We start from the raw sequence: 18,013 nt of genomic DNA on the forward strand, positions 1-18,013 counted from the left end.
AAAAGAAGTGATGTGCCAAAGCAATGGAATAGCCTAGTGAAGATGTAGTAAGGCTGTGGCTCACACTTGGAATTCATTTTCCCACCTTACAACTTAAAGCCACATCACCGCCCTTACCCCATACATTATCTCTTCTCCAGATCTCCAGATATGTACATAGTATTCATTTGCTAATTAATCACAAAACATCCAACGAGGGGCAAGGTATACTGTTTCTAATTTCCTCAAGTAATCAGTAGTGTTGAAGGTTTTGGATTCCTCCTTCTACTCAGCCTCCACCTGCTTTCTTGTGTTTGTCCAGTAGGGAAGTAACAATATATGACTCGTGTTAATCTCAAGGGCAGGAGCACCTCAAAGGATCAAACTTTTTTTTTCAAGCAATATGTTCTTCTGACTGAACCAACATTACTTTAATGGACCACTGTACTACATTTCAGACAGTATATAGCTTCATTAAAAATAAAAGGAACATGCTTTGCAAGTTGCCAAAACATTATCTGGTATAATCTGGAACTTTATTATCTGTTAACTACAGGACAACATTGATAACATTTTATATATTGTGAATAAAAATATTCTTATATCTATCTACTGTCAAACAGGTTACAGGAAGCCAGACCTCATTACTGACACACAGAGTGCTATGTGGGACTGAGAGCACAGGACTTCTCTCACCCTGAACAGGAAACCCATGAACACACAGAGAACATGGAATCTACACAAAAACTGATGTTGAAGGATGTAATTGAAACCGGGCTCATGAAGTTGCACTCATGCCATGCCAACATGCTGATTTAAATGTATTTTTTTAGGACCAATATATTATTTATAATTTTCTTAACTGAGGCTGCTGTAATAGCCATGTGTGGTGTCACTATAGATTTTGTCAGTGTACATTTATAATGTCAAAGCCATGGTTAATTTAATTACACTTTACTAGTCCTGTTGTATGCCAATAAACATTTCATTCATTTCCATAAATGCAAGAAGAGATGTGACTACAGAACTGGAAACTATCAAGTGGTGAGATCCAGTAGCTGTAGCATTATAATTATTGCAATCAAAAACTGCATGAAGGATGATTGTAATTAAAAAATTACAGTCATTTTAAAAGGTGGGTTATTTGTCTGCTGCCACAGAGAATCATTTAGTTATTTGTTTGCATTTGTCACTCCTTCATAATTAACAGCCTAAATCATTGAATACCACGGACTGTATACTGGCTCCATACAACCTATTGACCGTTCTTGAAGACACAATGAAGATTCTGCCTTTATTGAGTGTCATGACATTCCTCTACCATACAGTTAATGTTTAGTGCTTGAAATCTACTATGACAACTCATAACAACAATTATCCACCTCCTTTAAAAGAAGCTCTATTCTAAGATATTTTGCAGGAAGCAGGAGGAAGCAGACAGAAGTGGGGTGTAATGGTTAGGACTTGTAACCAGATGCTTATGCATTCAAATCCCAGTTGGGACACTGCTGTTGTGCCCTTGAGCAAGGCAAGACAATTCACTTGCCTTATGTAAAATGTTCAACTGTGCATATCTACTTAAAATAAGGGATGAATAACGGACACATTGTAGCACCAAAGACATTGCTCACATGGGCATTAAGCAGTACACTCAAGATACATTTGATAAAATTATTTCAAAGATACAACTGATACAGTACACTACAAAATCCATTCTGTGCAAAGGAAAAGGTTAAAACAGTGGACAATATACGAAGGAAGAACATGTGAAATTGTGTTGCAAATACTGCAAATCATTCACAGGTCTGTTGAGTTTAGAAGAAAACCAGTAAGGGCTGCCCCAGCTTACTAATACTGCAAAACAGCTAAGAGAAGAATAGAAAAATAAATTCAGCAGACAGCTGGATGTTCCACTAATTCTGAAAGCTGTACATGTTCCTACTGCTTGCTGCAGTGCTAGGCCTGGTGAAGGCAAACTCTCACACGGACACTAAGCGATGAAATAGATGCCTAACCAACACTCAATACTCATATCTGCATCAGGCAGAGGTAATTCCCACTTACAGAATGCAGCTCAAGTGTCTCTATAAGCCATTCATTTTCAAATCTCCCCATACCAATCCTGAGCCTTAAACAGAAATTGATTCATTATTGGGAAAAAATACTGCCCCTCGGCCTTAATTCTAAGACAGCTGCAGAGAGAAATCATTGTGATTGTGAGGGTATTTGTGAGGAGCGGGCATGTCTATAAATAGCTACAGTATATTGAGCTGAGCTGTCCATGCACAGAACACTCATTACCACTTATACAACTGTATCCCTGGCTATGGATGACATTTAATTATTTATATACTGTAGGAACACCTTTAGTTAGCCCTTCTTTCATTACCAATTAACGACTCTCATTGAGCTTAACAAAAGCAAAAAAATATATATTTGCAGCAGGTGTGTTTTTTTAAGAAAACAAACAGTACAGTGTCTTCGCTTTTGGAAACGGAAGAAATTATGTTTCCATTTCAAATCCATATACTATATACATAGTGAAGCTTTAAGTAAATCATAATTAAGGAGCTTAAGTATCTAGAGTAGACCAGTAAGCAGTGGGCTCACATGGGCCAAAAACTTTTTATGGACAAATTAATTTCATCAGCCTAAAATCTGCTCCTGTACTAGCAGGCCAGTATAGAATACATATACTGTATAACATCTACAGTATACAGTAAGTGTATGTAACATACTTAAATAGATACAGAATAGAAAGACATAAAGAGACTGACCTGACCATTCCTTTATGTGAAAACAGGTCATTCAATGGGGACAAGAGTAATATGGAGCTGGTCAATATTGAATATTTACTGGGTCAATAGAAGCACACCAGATGCAACCAATCTCCAGTCAACCTGCCACCTACGGTATCTGGACTCCACCTGCTGTAAGAAATCTTCCAGTCAGAGCCACTTTATGATGTTTTTTTTTCTGAGTGGGTACAGTACCTCACATGAAGAAAAGTCGGAAGACAATTAAAAGAAAAAAAATGAAAAAAGAAAATGGATGGAGCACAAAAGGCAACACACAATGGCACAGAAGAAAAAGCAGAAAATGGAAAGTTTTGTCGAGTGCATAATTCAAAGGAATAATTGCAATCAACACAATGACTGAAGTCAAACATACATTCATTCTGATTGCGATGCATTTTTGCTGAAAGAACACATACTGTTAAGAACATTTACTCTTTCTGAACAGAACTACAGTTCCTAAGGTGCATTATTAGTTTCATATTGAACACGCTCTGCAAGTAGGATTGAAAAAAGTGGTGTCAAAACCAGTTTCCTTTAGTGTCACAACAATGAAGAGAAAAAAAAATATGTAACTCAGTTAAGATGATGAACTTGCAATAGGCAAAATGTGAGATGAAAATTTGGCTCATGTCAAATGTGGCTTCACGGTGACACATGGAATTTTATAATGTTCCAGAGGTAGAGACAGGAGAACAAACCACATTACAGCAACCTGTACAGATGACACTATGTGCAAATCCAAGGTAGAAAATGACCAAACTGTACATCATTAACCTAGGAGGGATGTTATTATTACACATAAATTGTAAGGCTGGAACTGAAGGCAGTGCTTTGATGAGCAGTTCTCCTAAATGATGCCAACAGAAATAAATAAAGCAATATTTTCAACTTTCAGAAATAAAAAAAAAATACTACTAGACAAAAACATAATTGGAGGAAAAGAATTCCAAATGTCATTATCATTACAAATCCGATGCAGGATTTGAACAGGTTTTTCATTAGTTTTAAAGCAATCAAATTACTTCCGAAGTATTTTAGCACTTTGACCCTCCAATTAACCTGTTAAATTGTGCAGAAGGCAAGTCTAACAGCTCTAACTGAGAGGAAAGTCAATTTATCTTTCCAACCAGGCCTCCTCTAAATTAAACACTTTTAAAAATAAATAGGCTTGGGGATGCTTGTGAGTACTGTGCTAGAAGTGCAAGAACAGCTAATTAAAATACAACACCACCAATTGTGTCCTGAAATTCTCCACATAACAGGACATGAATACCATTGCTGTAAAGAAACCCAGCTGAGTGAATTGTAATTTGTTGTATTAGTGTTTGTGTTGGATGCATGTTTTAAGTACATACGGAGGTTTGGATAAAAAAAAGACAATTACTTTTTTTAAATTTGAACTTACTTTGTTTTCATTCACAACACAGTTTTAAGATTGAAACATTTTAGGAGATTCTTTTCATTACTTTTTCTGTACACCTGTTTAATTAAATTGCGGGCTGAGATGTGCTGTGTAGCAGTGGTTAATATCCCAGATGTAACTTTCTGTGCGAAGTCAAATGGTCTGCTTGAATTGCACTTCCTGCTGGCGCTGTTGTATCATAGCAACCTGTGGACTTCTACACAGATGACATTGAAAAAACTACTGCACAATACAGCATTCCTCACCAGCCAGGGAGGGTGCAAATATGAGCAAGCAATTTATATATCATCATTATTCATGTCTGATGTTTTTATCAACGGTAACTTATAGTTAATAACACAGCTGCATTACATACAATGGAACATTATGAACCTGCAGGTAACTATAAATAAGTTATACTGTACTGCGAAACACTAAGCAGAGTGGTCTCACAAAGAGCAGGATGCAGCACAAAGCTAATGCAATAAGTTAAACAGAGCAATATATTGTGCAGCGCAGCAAAATAAATTGCAGGATTACACTTGGAAAGCAGAAGGAGAAAAAAGCAGACTAAGCGCAAATGTTAATCTGAGAACAGGTGACAGAACCAACAGATTTACCAACGGCGGATTTACAAGATTATCTGGTAATCAATTAATTTAGTCCCATATAAATCCAGCTTCATCACAACATTAAAAAGACAAAAAAACTGTTTTGGGTAGTGTCCCATCCAGGGTGTACCCCACCGTTCGCCTGTTGCTTGCTGTGATAGGCTCCGACTCCCTCATGACCTTGAATTGGATAAAGTGCTTAAAAGATGGATGGATTTCTTGGTCAGCTGCAGCGTTTCCTTCACTACAAAGATTCACTAACCACGCTTAGGTTTAACCTTGGACTACTTATTGTTTATTTAGGTAAATGAGCTTGGGACTACTGCTAATAGCGTTCGTGAAAACTGTCGGTTGTTTCACAAGGTGAATAATACAGTATGTATCTTCCCCCAAGCTCCTCTCAAGTGGAAATGCCCATTTACATGAGGTGATCTCCTAGTATGCCAGTTACTATCTGTATTAGTCTCAAGACTAATTAAAATACAAATCAGTTGTTTCATATCTTGGATGTTAGATAACTGAAATGTTGATGAATATACAATTTGACAAGCTCCCCGCAAAGCACTGGCAATAAGTTTACTTCCTACTGTAAAAGTTACTAGAAAGGCAAAAAAAATGGAAGTAAGAATGGAAGAAAGAAAATAATTGCCACAAACTGCAAATACAGTGTTACTGGCTAGTGAAACTGGTGGGTCAAAGTCAGAGAAAGAGAACCAGAGACATGCACCACTCCACTGTTCTTAATGTTAGACAAATAACTGGCTGGGGCTACAGCTGATCTCGACACTGCCAGCAATAAACATTCAGAATAGTGCAAGAACCCAGCGCCTCACCTGGGATAAATGAAAGCTGATTGGTTAAACCAAGTGAGAAAACAGAGCTTGTCTAATGTCAGCAAGCCTGCAGCGTTCATATTGTTCACATCAGGATTCTCTCCGAGTCAATAACAAGATTCCCATCACCAAACTCAATTACTGTTTATTGTTTCCACAATTTTTCTAATTTCATAGCTACACACCCCTATGAAGACGAAAGCTGCTTCCTTCCCTGATGATCATTTTAGCATTAAGTAAGAATAAAAAAAAAATGTCAGGTGTAACCTAGAAGGCAAAAGACTGTAGCTGAGAAAGAAAGAATAAAGGGGGGCTGTGGGTAAAAACCTAATTTCTAATGAAAGTTTTACTTGCACACGGCATTGCTTACTGAGTAATGCAGGAGGAAAGGCAGCACTGCATCGTTAACGCCATATTGTTCTGGTCTTAAGGGAAATAGTACTGCAGCCTGAAAGTGCTTTAAAAGGTCATTAAATATCATTCAAGCTCAGCTTGGGACCACATACTAACACTACAATTTTTGGTAATATAAAGCAGTGTTTCGCTTGAGGGTAGATCGCTGGCCATGACAGTTAAAAATACAAAGAAAATAGATACAATCACCTCCTTCTCAGCATGCTGCCAAAATTGAAAAGTAAACCAAAACCCTATTTAATTAAAGGGAATTCAGGAAGGGGCTTGAAAACATGTGGAAGGAATAGATTTATAAGTCTCAGAAATAAGCTGAAGCGGTGACAGGTTGTGACCACTGGTGTGGTGTGAGTATAGTAATAGTATCAGGTACTGTAGGACCCAGCCTCTTTCTTTCATTTCTGCTCTGCACAACCTGGATATCTCTCTGTGTCTGTCTTCTTCTTTTTAACTGCATGGTGCTTTCTGGTCACTGGGATCTGTTTTTACTCCAGTCTGCCTCCAAAAGGTACAGTATGTTGGATGCTCTTCCTGGGACGAAAATTCATCTCCTGTGTGTAACAGATTTACACTCACAGCTCTTCTTACAGGCTTTCTGGAATTCAGACTGCAAGCCTGAGTAACTTCTTTCACACTCTTGTCACCTCTAAGTCTGCCTGGCTGACCACATGGTCTTCCATGGAATGTGATGACCCCCATCATAGTGTTTCAGATTCTAGATTGTAAGGTTCTAGGTTTGATGACTTATTTTCATATTCATATCTCAAGATAAAATCTTCCACTTTCTGCAGCCCTACCCTTTTCTTGGAGGTGGCTCGGCTATAAGGAGGACAGACAGGCAAAGCCAATAATGGCATCCCCCATCCGCAAAGACACCAGGGCAAAGGACCAACCCCAAACAAAGGAACAAGGGCATTTCGCCATCCGTAGGTATTTCAGAGATATGATTTAATATCTTGAGTTCTGCAGAAATGAAATGGATGCTTTATGTAGTTAATTCATGCCACAGTAACTATAATAGCTTGGTTATTGAATTCCACTCCTCCACCCCCTCCCATTGGTGAAAGCGTGACACAGCCATGCTAATACAATTGTCCTGTACTCCCACTAACTGCACCATGCTGATAGAAACTTCTGGGCAGAGCAGCAAAGCCATTTGGCTTTGTTGTTCTGCGCAATAAAAATTACTCCAGCTGACTGGATCCACTCCACTGTCTGTCATATTATTTTGGCCACATTTGAAACAACACTCCCAACTCACAGCTGCATTCAGCAAGCTGTATAGCTTGAATCTGAACCGATGAACCCAAATATATAAAACTCATTCTGCACTCCGCACAGAGGTTTCTAACAGAGAGGCCACTTGGGAGTTCCCCAGGTTGCAGTTCTGATTGCTTTGTTCACCTGTAAGTCACAGCTGACTACTTTGGGCCCTGAGTGTTTCTCAATGTCATTTCAGGCCAATCTGGCAGTTATGAAACAAAGGAAAAATCCAGAGAGTGTTTTTTTTTGTTTTACACTTCTCACAGGAGAAATTGATGCACGGCACAGCCAGGACTCATTTCTGTTGATGGGAGAGCCCACAATTTGTAGAATCAGTCTTATGCAGAAAGCCTTTTAACTAATGCAACTCGAAAGCATTTGGCGAAGCATGACATCCTACAGTAGCTCGAGTTCACTGCATTTTTAATGTACTGTGTGTTTAATTGTATTAAAACAGATTCAATAAAAGCAAAGTTGGGGTGGATTCTCTCCATCACTTTTCCAGGAGATACTACAGTTGTATTTCTCTGTGTAACTGTTCCATTTTTTCATGACTTCTGCTTCATTTCTTCACAACAGAAATGAAAATGGCATTCGTTTTTATTTTTCATCATTCTTATGGCATTCCATCGACTATGTAAGATGCCCACTGAGCTTAAACTATGGTTATTATAGAATATCAATATACAGTATACTGAGCTTAAGAGTATTTGCAGTGGAGTGTGGTTTTTCTGAGCTCTAAATTATGTTTGTGTCTGCAGTATTTGATAAATTATGATTTATGAACTTTTCCTAAAACTGGAAAACATTACCTCTTATTAGCATAGCACCTACTGTATGTTAATGTACACTGTGAGCTGAACACAATGAAGGAAAAAGTAGCCATGCACACGCACTCACCCCTTGACACACACTTGCCGTTCTGAATCAATGCTGTTCATGCACGGTGCAGTTCTGGAGGTGAGCTAGAACTATATTGCTGCTTAATCAAAATCCGGCCTCCTGGGAGACTGCAACCTTTAAAACCCATTGGACAGAGGCAAGGGAAGATCCCTACACTGTGAAAACGTGCATTACGGCACCTCTTTCACTGGCATCTGGTTGAGTGCCCACTCACCTACAAAATAAACCTTTCCCACTATCACTGGAGCCACAAACAAATGGTACTGCAGACTTCAAAACTTCTTCCAAAATGCATTACAGCTCAGCTGCCAACTCAAGTCAGAAAGATCAGTGATCTTCCGAGACGTAGGGTATGCCACCCTTCACACATTTCAGTAGCGAAAAATGAGACTCTTCATTTATTGGTATTTCATTTCATCATGTTTTTATTTTTAACAACATAAATGCCATAGCTGTGTGTAGACTATTTTCATTTTTTATTTTCCTATGCACCTACTGTATAGAGGAGTGTGAGAATGCTCCACTCAATTTTTAAGAACAAAAATAAAAAAAAAACAACAACCATGGGGAAATGGAGGCTAGTTAAACAAACCCCCAAAATGACAAAAAGCACCCCACTACACTGTCACAGCTTGTGCAAAAATGTAATATTGCCATGCTACTTTCCATAACAACAGCGACCAAGGAGAATTTCCAGGTATTTCAGTCTCCATCCAGCCCTGTAAAATGGTTTGGTTGTAACACCAACAAACCCAAGACGTTGGGCCTGAGGATTGATTGCAATGTAGAAATCATCACTGAGTGGGAGCTACTGAAGGCTCAGAGCTCGGTCACAAAAGTAATTTCATTTTTTATACAAGATCTTTTAACGCCTTGATGTGAAATAACTTGAGTTTGTGCAGAGAGAGAACAAATCCTTTTTTATTAAAAAAAAAAGATGTAGGACAAGAAAATTGTTCATTATTGCTCAATTTGAAAAGCTTTTCCTCCCTCTTTCTGTTTTTTTCTCCTTTATGGCAATGACAATTTGAATTCCAAAAGTTAATGCCCTTTTGTTCCCATCCGTTAAATACATTTCTTTTTGGACAGAAATCTTTTCTTGTTTTGATACCTTTCTCTATGGGATAAAGGAGACTATTTTGTCAACGCTTTTGCTGAAAAGTGAGACTGTCAGTACCAGGAAAGCAGAGGGATCAATGAAAGCTCTGTGAAGGGGATTGACAGAAGGATTGCAGCACAGCTGTCAATCAGCATCTCAGAAGTGGAACTCAGCTTGTCTTCTACAGCTAAACTGATTTCTGAAGAAAAATAGAGAGGAAAATAAAGCTCTGTCTGCTGTGCGATCTACGAGGGTTTACAGTGAAGAGTGAAACATTATATGCAAATGTACTCTAGAAGCTCAGGCAGGTTCAAAATCATAAATTGCGGAGCATGATGAACAACTTTCACAGCTCTCAACAGATCCCAGGTAGATCTTAATAAAAACAGAGCTATTGCTGTCATTTCTAACATGAAACGAAAGCCTGAAACCACAAGTGACCATTTATGAGAACCACAGTAAAGTGTTTTGTTTCTTTTAACGGTTTTGTTAAATTTCAAAATCAAATACACCATAAGTTAAAAGGCTGAAGAAAGTTAATTCAGGCAGAAAAATTAGATTTTAAATTAAAAACGTTCAGAGTTACAGGCCATACATATTTTTGCAAACCCTTGCAATCTAATGAATATAAATCTAATTGTAGAAGAGACTAGCAGAGAAAAAGAGACAAAAAGACCCACAAAAATGATGGCAAGAACCCAAGTGATGTACTGTAATTATTTTCTCGTCAGCTGAGATAAAAGGAAGAACAGTAAGTAATTGAAACAGCATGGCATGTTTAACACAAGACAAATGGGGAGATGCAGAAAAATAATCATGTGCCAGCTCCCATTGTCTTCCTCTCCTCTTCACTCTCTGTGTTGCTCCTGCCTGAATGCCCAGCATTCTTTCTTTTTCTTTTAGGGCAATAATATGAAGATTCAGAAATGTATGTAATGCTCCATGCAACATATTGCAACCGTGCTTCCTTGTTCCATTCGCCAGTCAAACTCACCTAGCTTTTTAAACGGAGTGTTACAATGAGGCTTATTTCCATCTGAATGGGACACAAATTAACTTGAGAGCTGCAGGCATAACATTGAATCCTTTTGGAGGTGAAAGCTGTGCAGGAGACCATGGTGACATTGCCAGAGTCAGCAAGCTGACCACATTTGCATCTATTCAGATAGTGGAATGTAAACTGAAAGACAGGCAGTTGGCTGTCACTCTTCTGTTCTGCTAGCTGGTAAAAGCATTGGAAGAGGCTTTTATACAGTATATCTCAAGGCTGTAGAAAAGCTGATTGTAGACTTCCTTTCTGCCTAGGAGACCAACAACACAGACGCATAAAGATGTTTTAGTCTCTCAGTTTGCTTATTTTTGCATGCCAGAGACCTCACCACAGCTTCTATGGTATATAAGCTATTTTGCTCTTGTTTATCAATATTTCAGCACTGTATGATGTTCTATGTTCAATATACTGTACAAGCACAGCTACTTTTTACCTATCTGAATGATATTGTATATGCTGTAGGGTGTTCAAGTTACTGTCTACAGTTCGGTTAGCCTGGAGAAAACTCATAACCTCCTGAGAATACCATAGGTAACAGCTGTTCAGATGGAATAGAATAAGGCTGTCTCTTTTGTGCTTTGGGGATGCTAAAAAACTAGGCTGAAATTTCATGCTCCAATTCAGTGGTTTCCACAGTGATTCCAAGTGTATGAGTATTGGTAATTCTGCTTTTCTTCATTAAAAATTAAAATTTCTTAAAAGAGCGTGAACTAATTAAAAAAGCCAAAGGTTCAACAATGGCCAAAAAAATATTCCTGGGTTCTACTGGGTGTAAACTGCATGTTCTTTCTTTCACTGTTGACTAACTAGTCTTGGAGGGCAGCTGTGATTAAGAGTCTCCACTTGCCTTCTTAATTTGAGACACGCTGATATTCTGAGAATGCTTAACCCAGATATAAATTGATAAAACAAGCATTTGAACAAAACGTTGTCATTTTTTAAGCAAAAATAATTAAGAATGCTGTGGAGAACTCAGACAGATAGAGTTTTTAGCCAGGATCCCTGGAGGAACATTAGTGCGTAATTACAGTCATGAATCTGTAAACAGAGAAGGGCAGTTGAAAAGAAACGATTTGATTGCACACTCATAAACATGGTGATTATACAGTCGATTAGACATTTATGCCATTTGACATCAGACAGGCAGTAGCACAGGCTCTGGTTTATATAGGGCTTATTTCTTAGTATTCTTCACTACCAGCTATACATTTTTGACAAAAAAAAAATAGTACAAAGGTAAGTGTTTGAACACAGTTAAGCCACAGGTCCTTTATACCTGATCTGAGAGATAGCTGGAGTCATAGGCAGCTTTAGTATACAGTACATCTACTGTACACTGAATATAGTGCAATGTGGTGATTAGAACCATCCAATAATTGTTTGCATCCATGCTGTAGCTGTTTGGAAAAGCAACACAATATTATGCCTGTTAAATCAATTTGTACCTTTACAGCCGCAGCTCTACCGTATTATCCTAAACTACAGACTTCTGGTTACAAAATTGGCTATTAATTTTACTTGATCATAAATTGTAAAAAAATACCATCCAATTATCTGTGAATGCTATTAGATGGCAGAGAAACCAGTAGCAAGACTCCAATGTCAAGACAATAAAAAAATGCAAATATAAACTAAATGAACCAGTTTGCTTTATAATGGAAGAGTCATGAAGATTGTAAGGGAGACTCCAGCTTGTTACAATGTCAAGCACAAGGAAAATAAGTCAACATGTAGATAAAACCCTGCTTTATACTATGCCAAAAGCACAACCCTGCATTACTCTTTCAAAATGTTGAAAACGCCACATCTAAGAGCTGGGAAAGAAAACACTGAACCTAAGGTTTGTGCCTCAGTGCACTGCTAACTGGACTAACGTAGTACATCATTTGATAAAGAAAGGCAACAGCCCTTAATCTTATGAGAGCTCTTATAGCATGAATCAACATGACATACAGCAGATCCCTAATTAACATTTACTGGCTCCAAAGCAATCGCATTAGACATTTGCAGCCACGCAAACTGAGCAGAGCAGTTTGTTGCTCCCCACCAGGCCAGTTATCCTCTGAGGGGCCCAGTGATAACAAGCCACAGAGCCTCGGGTGAGCTGCTTCGAAGAACCGACTCTTCAGCATCATCTCCTGGGAGGCTAGATGTGTGTTAGAGTTAGAAAAACAGAAATTAGAACCCGGACAGGTAAGAAAACTGTGAGGTAAAAAATAAAAATGTTGACAGGAGAATCAATTCTTTCAGTTTGTTAGCTCTTATTTTTTTATGTTTGTAAATGTACATTCAAGTAAACTACATTACAGCCAAAAGGGCACTGCTACCCATTTGGTGATGTACAGTAAACTGAGCTCTCCAGGTTAATAATTAGGGTCGGCACCTTATACTCTGGGTTCGGTTCCTTTTCCTACTAAAGATTATTTTTTATATCCAATATTCCAGAATGTTGTAATAGCCAATTGTTGACTCAGCTCTCCATCAGCAACCTGTTCACAAGTTCAGGAGAGAATGAGACATGCAGTCACCCTGCTCCACCGATACAGAGCTGGAGGAGTGGTCCATCCATCCCTATGTCACTATTAGTCCGCAGGTGCCTGGCACATCTCAGGAGTCACTGTTTACCAGAAGGCCACTGGTCAGCTCATCCTAACCCTACCCCTGTAGTGCTGTGCCATTTGTGAGCTGCCTTTTTTGAGGTCACAGATAGCTAGTGACCAACAATAAGGTAATAAGTAAGATGTGTGTCAAGTTCCATCCATTTTCTAACAGCTTTATACAACACAAGATCGCAGGAGAGCTGAAGCCCAACCTGGCAAGTAACAGGCACAGGGTAATAATAATAATAATAATAATAATAATAATAATAATTGCTTACACTTATATAGAGCTTTTCTGGACACTCCACTCAAAGTGCTTTACAGGTAATGGGGACTCCCCTCCACCACCACCAATGTGCAGCCCCACCTGGATGATGTGACGGCAGCCATAGTGCGCCAGAACGCTCACCACACACCAGCTATCAGTGGGTGGAGAGCAGAGTAATGTAGGCAATTCATAGAGGGGGATTATTAGGAGGCCATGATTGGTAAGGGCCAATGGGAAATTTGGCCAGGACGCCGGGTTACACCCCTACTCTTTTCGAGAAACACCGTGGGATTTTTAATGACCACAGAGAGTCAGGACCTCGGTTTTATGTCTCATCCCAAGGACGGCGCCTGTTTAGGGTAGGATACACCCTGGAGAGGAGGCCAGTCCATCAAACTGCACACAGACACTGACACCAGCACCAGTTTTCCCAGAAGTCTTTTAACCTACCAGTATGGAGGAGAAAAGCCATATAAACAAGGGTAAAACATATAAACTCTATTCAGATAGCATCCCAGGAATTGACCTCAGGGCCCCAGTGCTGTGAGCCAGCAATGTTAACCAATGTGCCACGGTGATGCCCACTAACAATATATGCTTGTCTATATTTTATTTTAATACTTATTTAAAAATATAAATAGATCAATGTCTCATAATCATAAATATACTTTGACATACATTACATTGTAAAAAGCATAATTCTAAATGTCAAAATATTTTCTTCATCATTTGAAACTCTGGTTTATTTAACCTTCGTTCTATCTTCTAAATATTATGTTTATATTGCTTTTACAGTCTGTGTGGGCTCTGTATAGATCACTATACAGTATGTTAAAAGGTCTCAACAGTGGCTCTGGTTAAATATTGTTAAATATATAACTTTATATATAAGTTAAATATATAACTTTAGCGTTCAACAACTGCACTAAGAGTGACATTTTATGACCCCTCTGAGTTCATTTCTGTCTTGTCTAATTGCAAACCAGTGAAAGACTATCTTGTAGGTTAAAAACACATCCATTAAAGATCTTCAGAATCATAAGCAGAAAAAACTGTCCTCTTGTAGAATACTAAAAGACAAATTCCCTGTAATTATTTTCATGATACATTCAATTATTACATGAGGTCTGATGATATTTTTATGGTGGGGTCCTGCCTCTTTTGAACTGTAGTAATAGTGCAGATGAGTATTGACATTTCAGTCCTTCTCAAATGACCTTTATTTAAATACCATTGTCTTGGAATTTTTGCAGGTTTATTTCTAAAAAATCTGTCACAGTGAATCCAAACCATCATGGGAAAAGTACGCAGACAGAAAACAAATTAGAGATAATGGGTGAATGCACAGATTGAGGCAATATAATTCGTGGAGTACTACTGGGATCTTTCCTAGGACCACCGCTCTTCCCCATTTATATCAATGATCTGATACCTGATACTAGTACAGGTAGTAAACTAGTAAAGTATGCATTTGATACCACCATTGGAGGATAAGCAAGCACTGGAAAAACAGCAAATGAAATTCAAAAAGATTCAGATACAATTCTAAACTGGGAAAACACATGGCAGATAACGCTTGATGGAGACAAGTGCTGAGTATTATTGTTCATACACGTAGCAAAAGCATAAACTATAAATACAAAATGGGAAATGCTGAGCCTGACGTAGTTCCAGAAAAAGATTGTCAATCACCTACATCAACTAGACAACTAGTCAATGTGGAGAAGCAATAAAAACGAAAAAATACAACTAAAAGCATAGGATCCAGAGCTTTAAATCAAGGGATGTTATGTTATAATCACAATGCACTAGCAAGACCTCATTAGAATACTGTGTCCAGTTCAGATTATCATAAGATGTGAAAAGAAAAGTCTATGAGAGACCCTGACTCAAGTCTTCAAACTCCTCAAAGGCACTGACAAAGTCAACCCAGAAGACTTCTTCAGAATCAGCTGTGAGACATGAACCAAAGGACACAAGAGGAAATCACATGAAAGTGCATTTAAAGCCAAGAAAATGAGACACCCTTTTTGCAAAAGGCCATGGGAGTATGGTGTAGGAATACCTTGGTTTCTTTCATGAAATGCTTAGAGGATATCTGTGAATCAATTAACTACTAACTAGTAAATGGCCTAATTATCCTGAATATTCTCTTTCTGTTTGAAACTTATGTTCATAAAAAACTGGGAGGTATTAAGAAAGACTTTGGTAAATTAAAAGCATTGAACACCCAGTTTTTCTGATAAGACTTAAAAACCATCTCTGTTTCTGTAAAAACTCAATAAGAAACACAAACCAAGGCACTTTAACCAGATACATGATAATCCAATTACTGGCTTTAAAATGCATTGCCTGTCTTGTTAGAAATAAACTTCTAGCTTGGGGCATGAGCCTTCCCTTTGAAATAGGAAACTAAGTTAAAGATCAAAGTCACATTGGAGAATTTCAATGTAAATTCATGAGCGATTGGTTTATATTTTCAGAACCGAAAGGATAACTGTATTAGAGAGAAAAAAAACAGAACTTCACAGCTGGACTTTCTTCCCTGAATATTTTTGCTGTTTTGTTCTAGCTTTATTTTAATTTTGTGATGCTGTTCTGATGTAAAATGCCTTGTTTGTTACCTTGGCAACCAACTCTCTCGTCTCATTCATGTCATCATCCCGCAGATCTCAGTGAAAAAAAAAAAGCATTTTGTTAATGCAAATTCTTCCCTACCCACTTCTTCTGTGCTTCAGGAATGCATCAGGCCCTTAAACCATATTCTTCTCAGCCTCTAATGTCAATAACAAATTTCCTCTCAAACACTCAAATCATTAAAATCACTATTCTTTTTTCTATGAGGCTTCTTGCAAAGACACGATGAGGCTTTGGCAATCAAAGATCTTTAATTTGGACCTAGAAAACACTTGAAATTTCTCTAGGAATAAATATGGTCACAGAAATATTAAGGATGAGCACAATGTTTTCCTGTCTCCTGAGGCAGAGGGCAATAGGCACAGAGCTACAGTGCTCGTCGTGTTACAGAGTTCGTCTTCAATGGTGTTGAATCTCATCACAAAACAGACAGGGTCAGTACATAGGTAGAGACAAATATTCCACCTTAATGTAACAAAATACATTACATTCTAGCTTAATGTAATGAAGCCCAAGCTCTTGGGTCCTTTACCTGCTTTTCAGGCAGTGAAAATGTATTTACTGGACATCGTTTTTATCCATATGTCATAGTTGACTATGTATCTGTCAGAAAGGATGGTAGAAGAAGAGCCCATTATTGTGAAGCTCACTCTGTTTAACTGTCCAGGGCTTTAACTCCAGGCATCCTGTAGCAACACTGCTTACAAATCTCCTTCCACCTTTCTGCATTGCATCCCAGTAAGTGAGCTTAAACAGCCAATTAACATAAAGGAATAAATCGATGAAAAGTGTGATAGCAGGGATTTTAGGAAGAATGAACAACCCTCACCCTTATTAGCATGTATTTAAATTGTCCTTTAGGAAGTCAAGAGCAGGACTAGGCTATCTGTGATGTATGACTTTTATTACCAAATGCACTGGTTTAGAAGATAGGAAAGCTCATGTTGTTCTGGGAGGTCACGAGTGAGCAGTATCTAATCTGCACAGACTCGGTGCTCCCCAGACAATTATTACAATATCATGACCTTAGCCAAACAAAGTTTTATGGAATCACAACAGAAATCCTATATACAAACACACCAGACCTTTGACATCCTTGTCTTCCCAATGAAGAGTAGTGAACTACAAATTCTGCTATAAAATGAATTCTGTCTTCCTTGCTTCATTTTTGGCAGAATGTTACATTTTAACAGCAAAAAAGGAGCACTACACCATACTGTATATGTCAAGAATGTTTTATTGTTAATCAATTAGTTATTATTGCCTATCATAGTTTCCTCATCTCTTGAATATTCCAATATATCTATATCTTTCTAAAGGCTCTCCCAAGCCTTGAAAGTGATACTTGCTGGTGCACCAGCTCTTACGGGTTCTTTACTTGCTTTAAATGATAATTACCCCTTCCTCACGAGCTGTTACACTTAAGTCTTGTATGTACAACAGACAGAGTTGCATTATCAGAATGGAGTCCCAGGGGATGCTTTAAAAAATATCTTGGCAGCATGTACTGTATGGTCTGTGTCACAGACTGCAGATCTAAGTCTGTTAAAGTGTCTGACAATAAAGAGCAAACACTCTGTATGGGTAACTGCATACAGGCAGTCAACATATAAGAAACTCAGAGGATAAACAGCACACGGCTAGAAATTCTAAAGAGGTTAAAATACCAGGCCGCATGGAATGCAGTTATATGAGGTGTCTTGTTGATCAGTGAATAGGGCCAGGCATGTGTCACAAGCTGTGTGACTCTGGTAGGCTGAGTAGGCGAGATGATGCCATGCTTCTAAGCCAGACAGCAGCAAAAGAACAATCGCACAAAAGAAGTAGGCTGGCAGTCAGCTGCAACAGCACTTTTTTATGCAACCAATTTGACTGTTGAATTCAATTTTTAAGGATACTTAGCTATGCACAAATGCAAAACATTGCTACTTATTTCTTTTACTTTTCCATTAGTCTTTCGCCATGATGGTAATAGCAACATTAAGCAATTAATTGCCTTCTTCAGCAGAAAAAAAAAGGAGTCAGGGCATGTTATTAATTTATTGTAATTTAGGATCTCTAACTTTAACTGCCTAGTTGAAAAACAAAACAAACCAAAAACAGGCCAGAAAAGGCCTCACACCTCTCGCCAACAAAAACAAATACAACTTTAAACCAA

The 18,013-nt window shown here is 38.2% G+C and overlaps 1 protein-coding gene across 4 annotated transcripts in view; it reads right to left on the minus strand.

Moving 5' to 3' along the window:
- Positions 1-18,013, minus strand: part of mdga2a (MAM domain containing glycosylphosphatidylinositol anchor 2a) — a 210,504-nt gene that overhangs the window by 30,982 nt on the left and 161,509 nt on the right. The gene's annotated exons all lie outside the window — the stretch shown is intronic.

Source organism: Lepisosteus oculatus, chromosome 8 (assembly GCF_040954835.1).
Source record: "Lepisosteus oculatus isolate fLepOcu1 chromosome 8, fLepOcu1.hap2, whole genome shotgun sequence".
Lineage (NCBI taxonomy): Eukaryota > Metazoa > Chordata > Actinopteri > Semionotiformes > Lepisosteidae > Lepisosteus > Lepisosteus oculatus.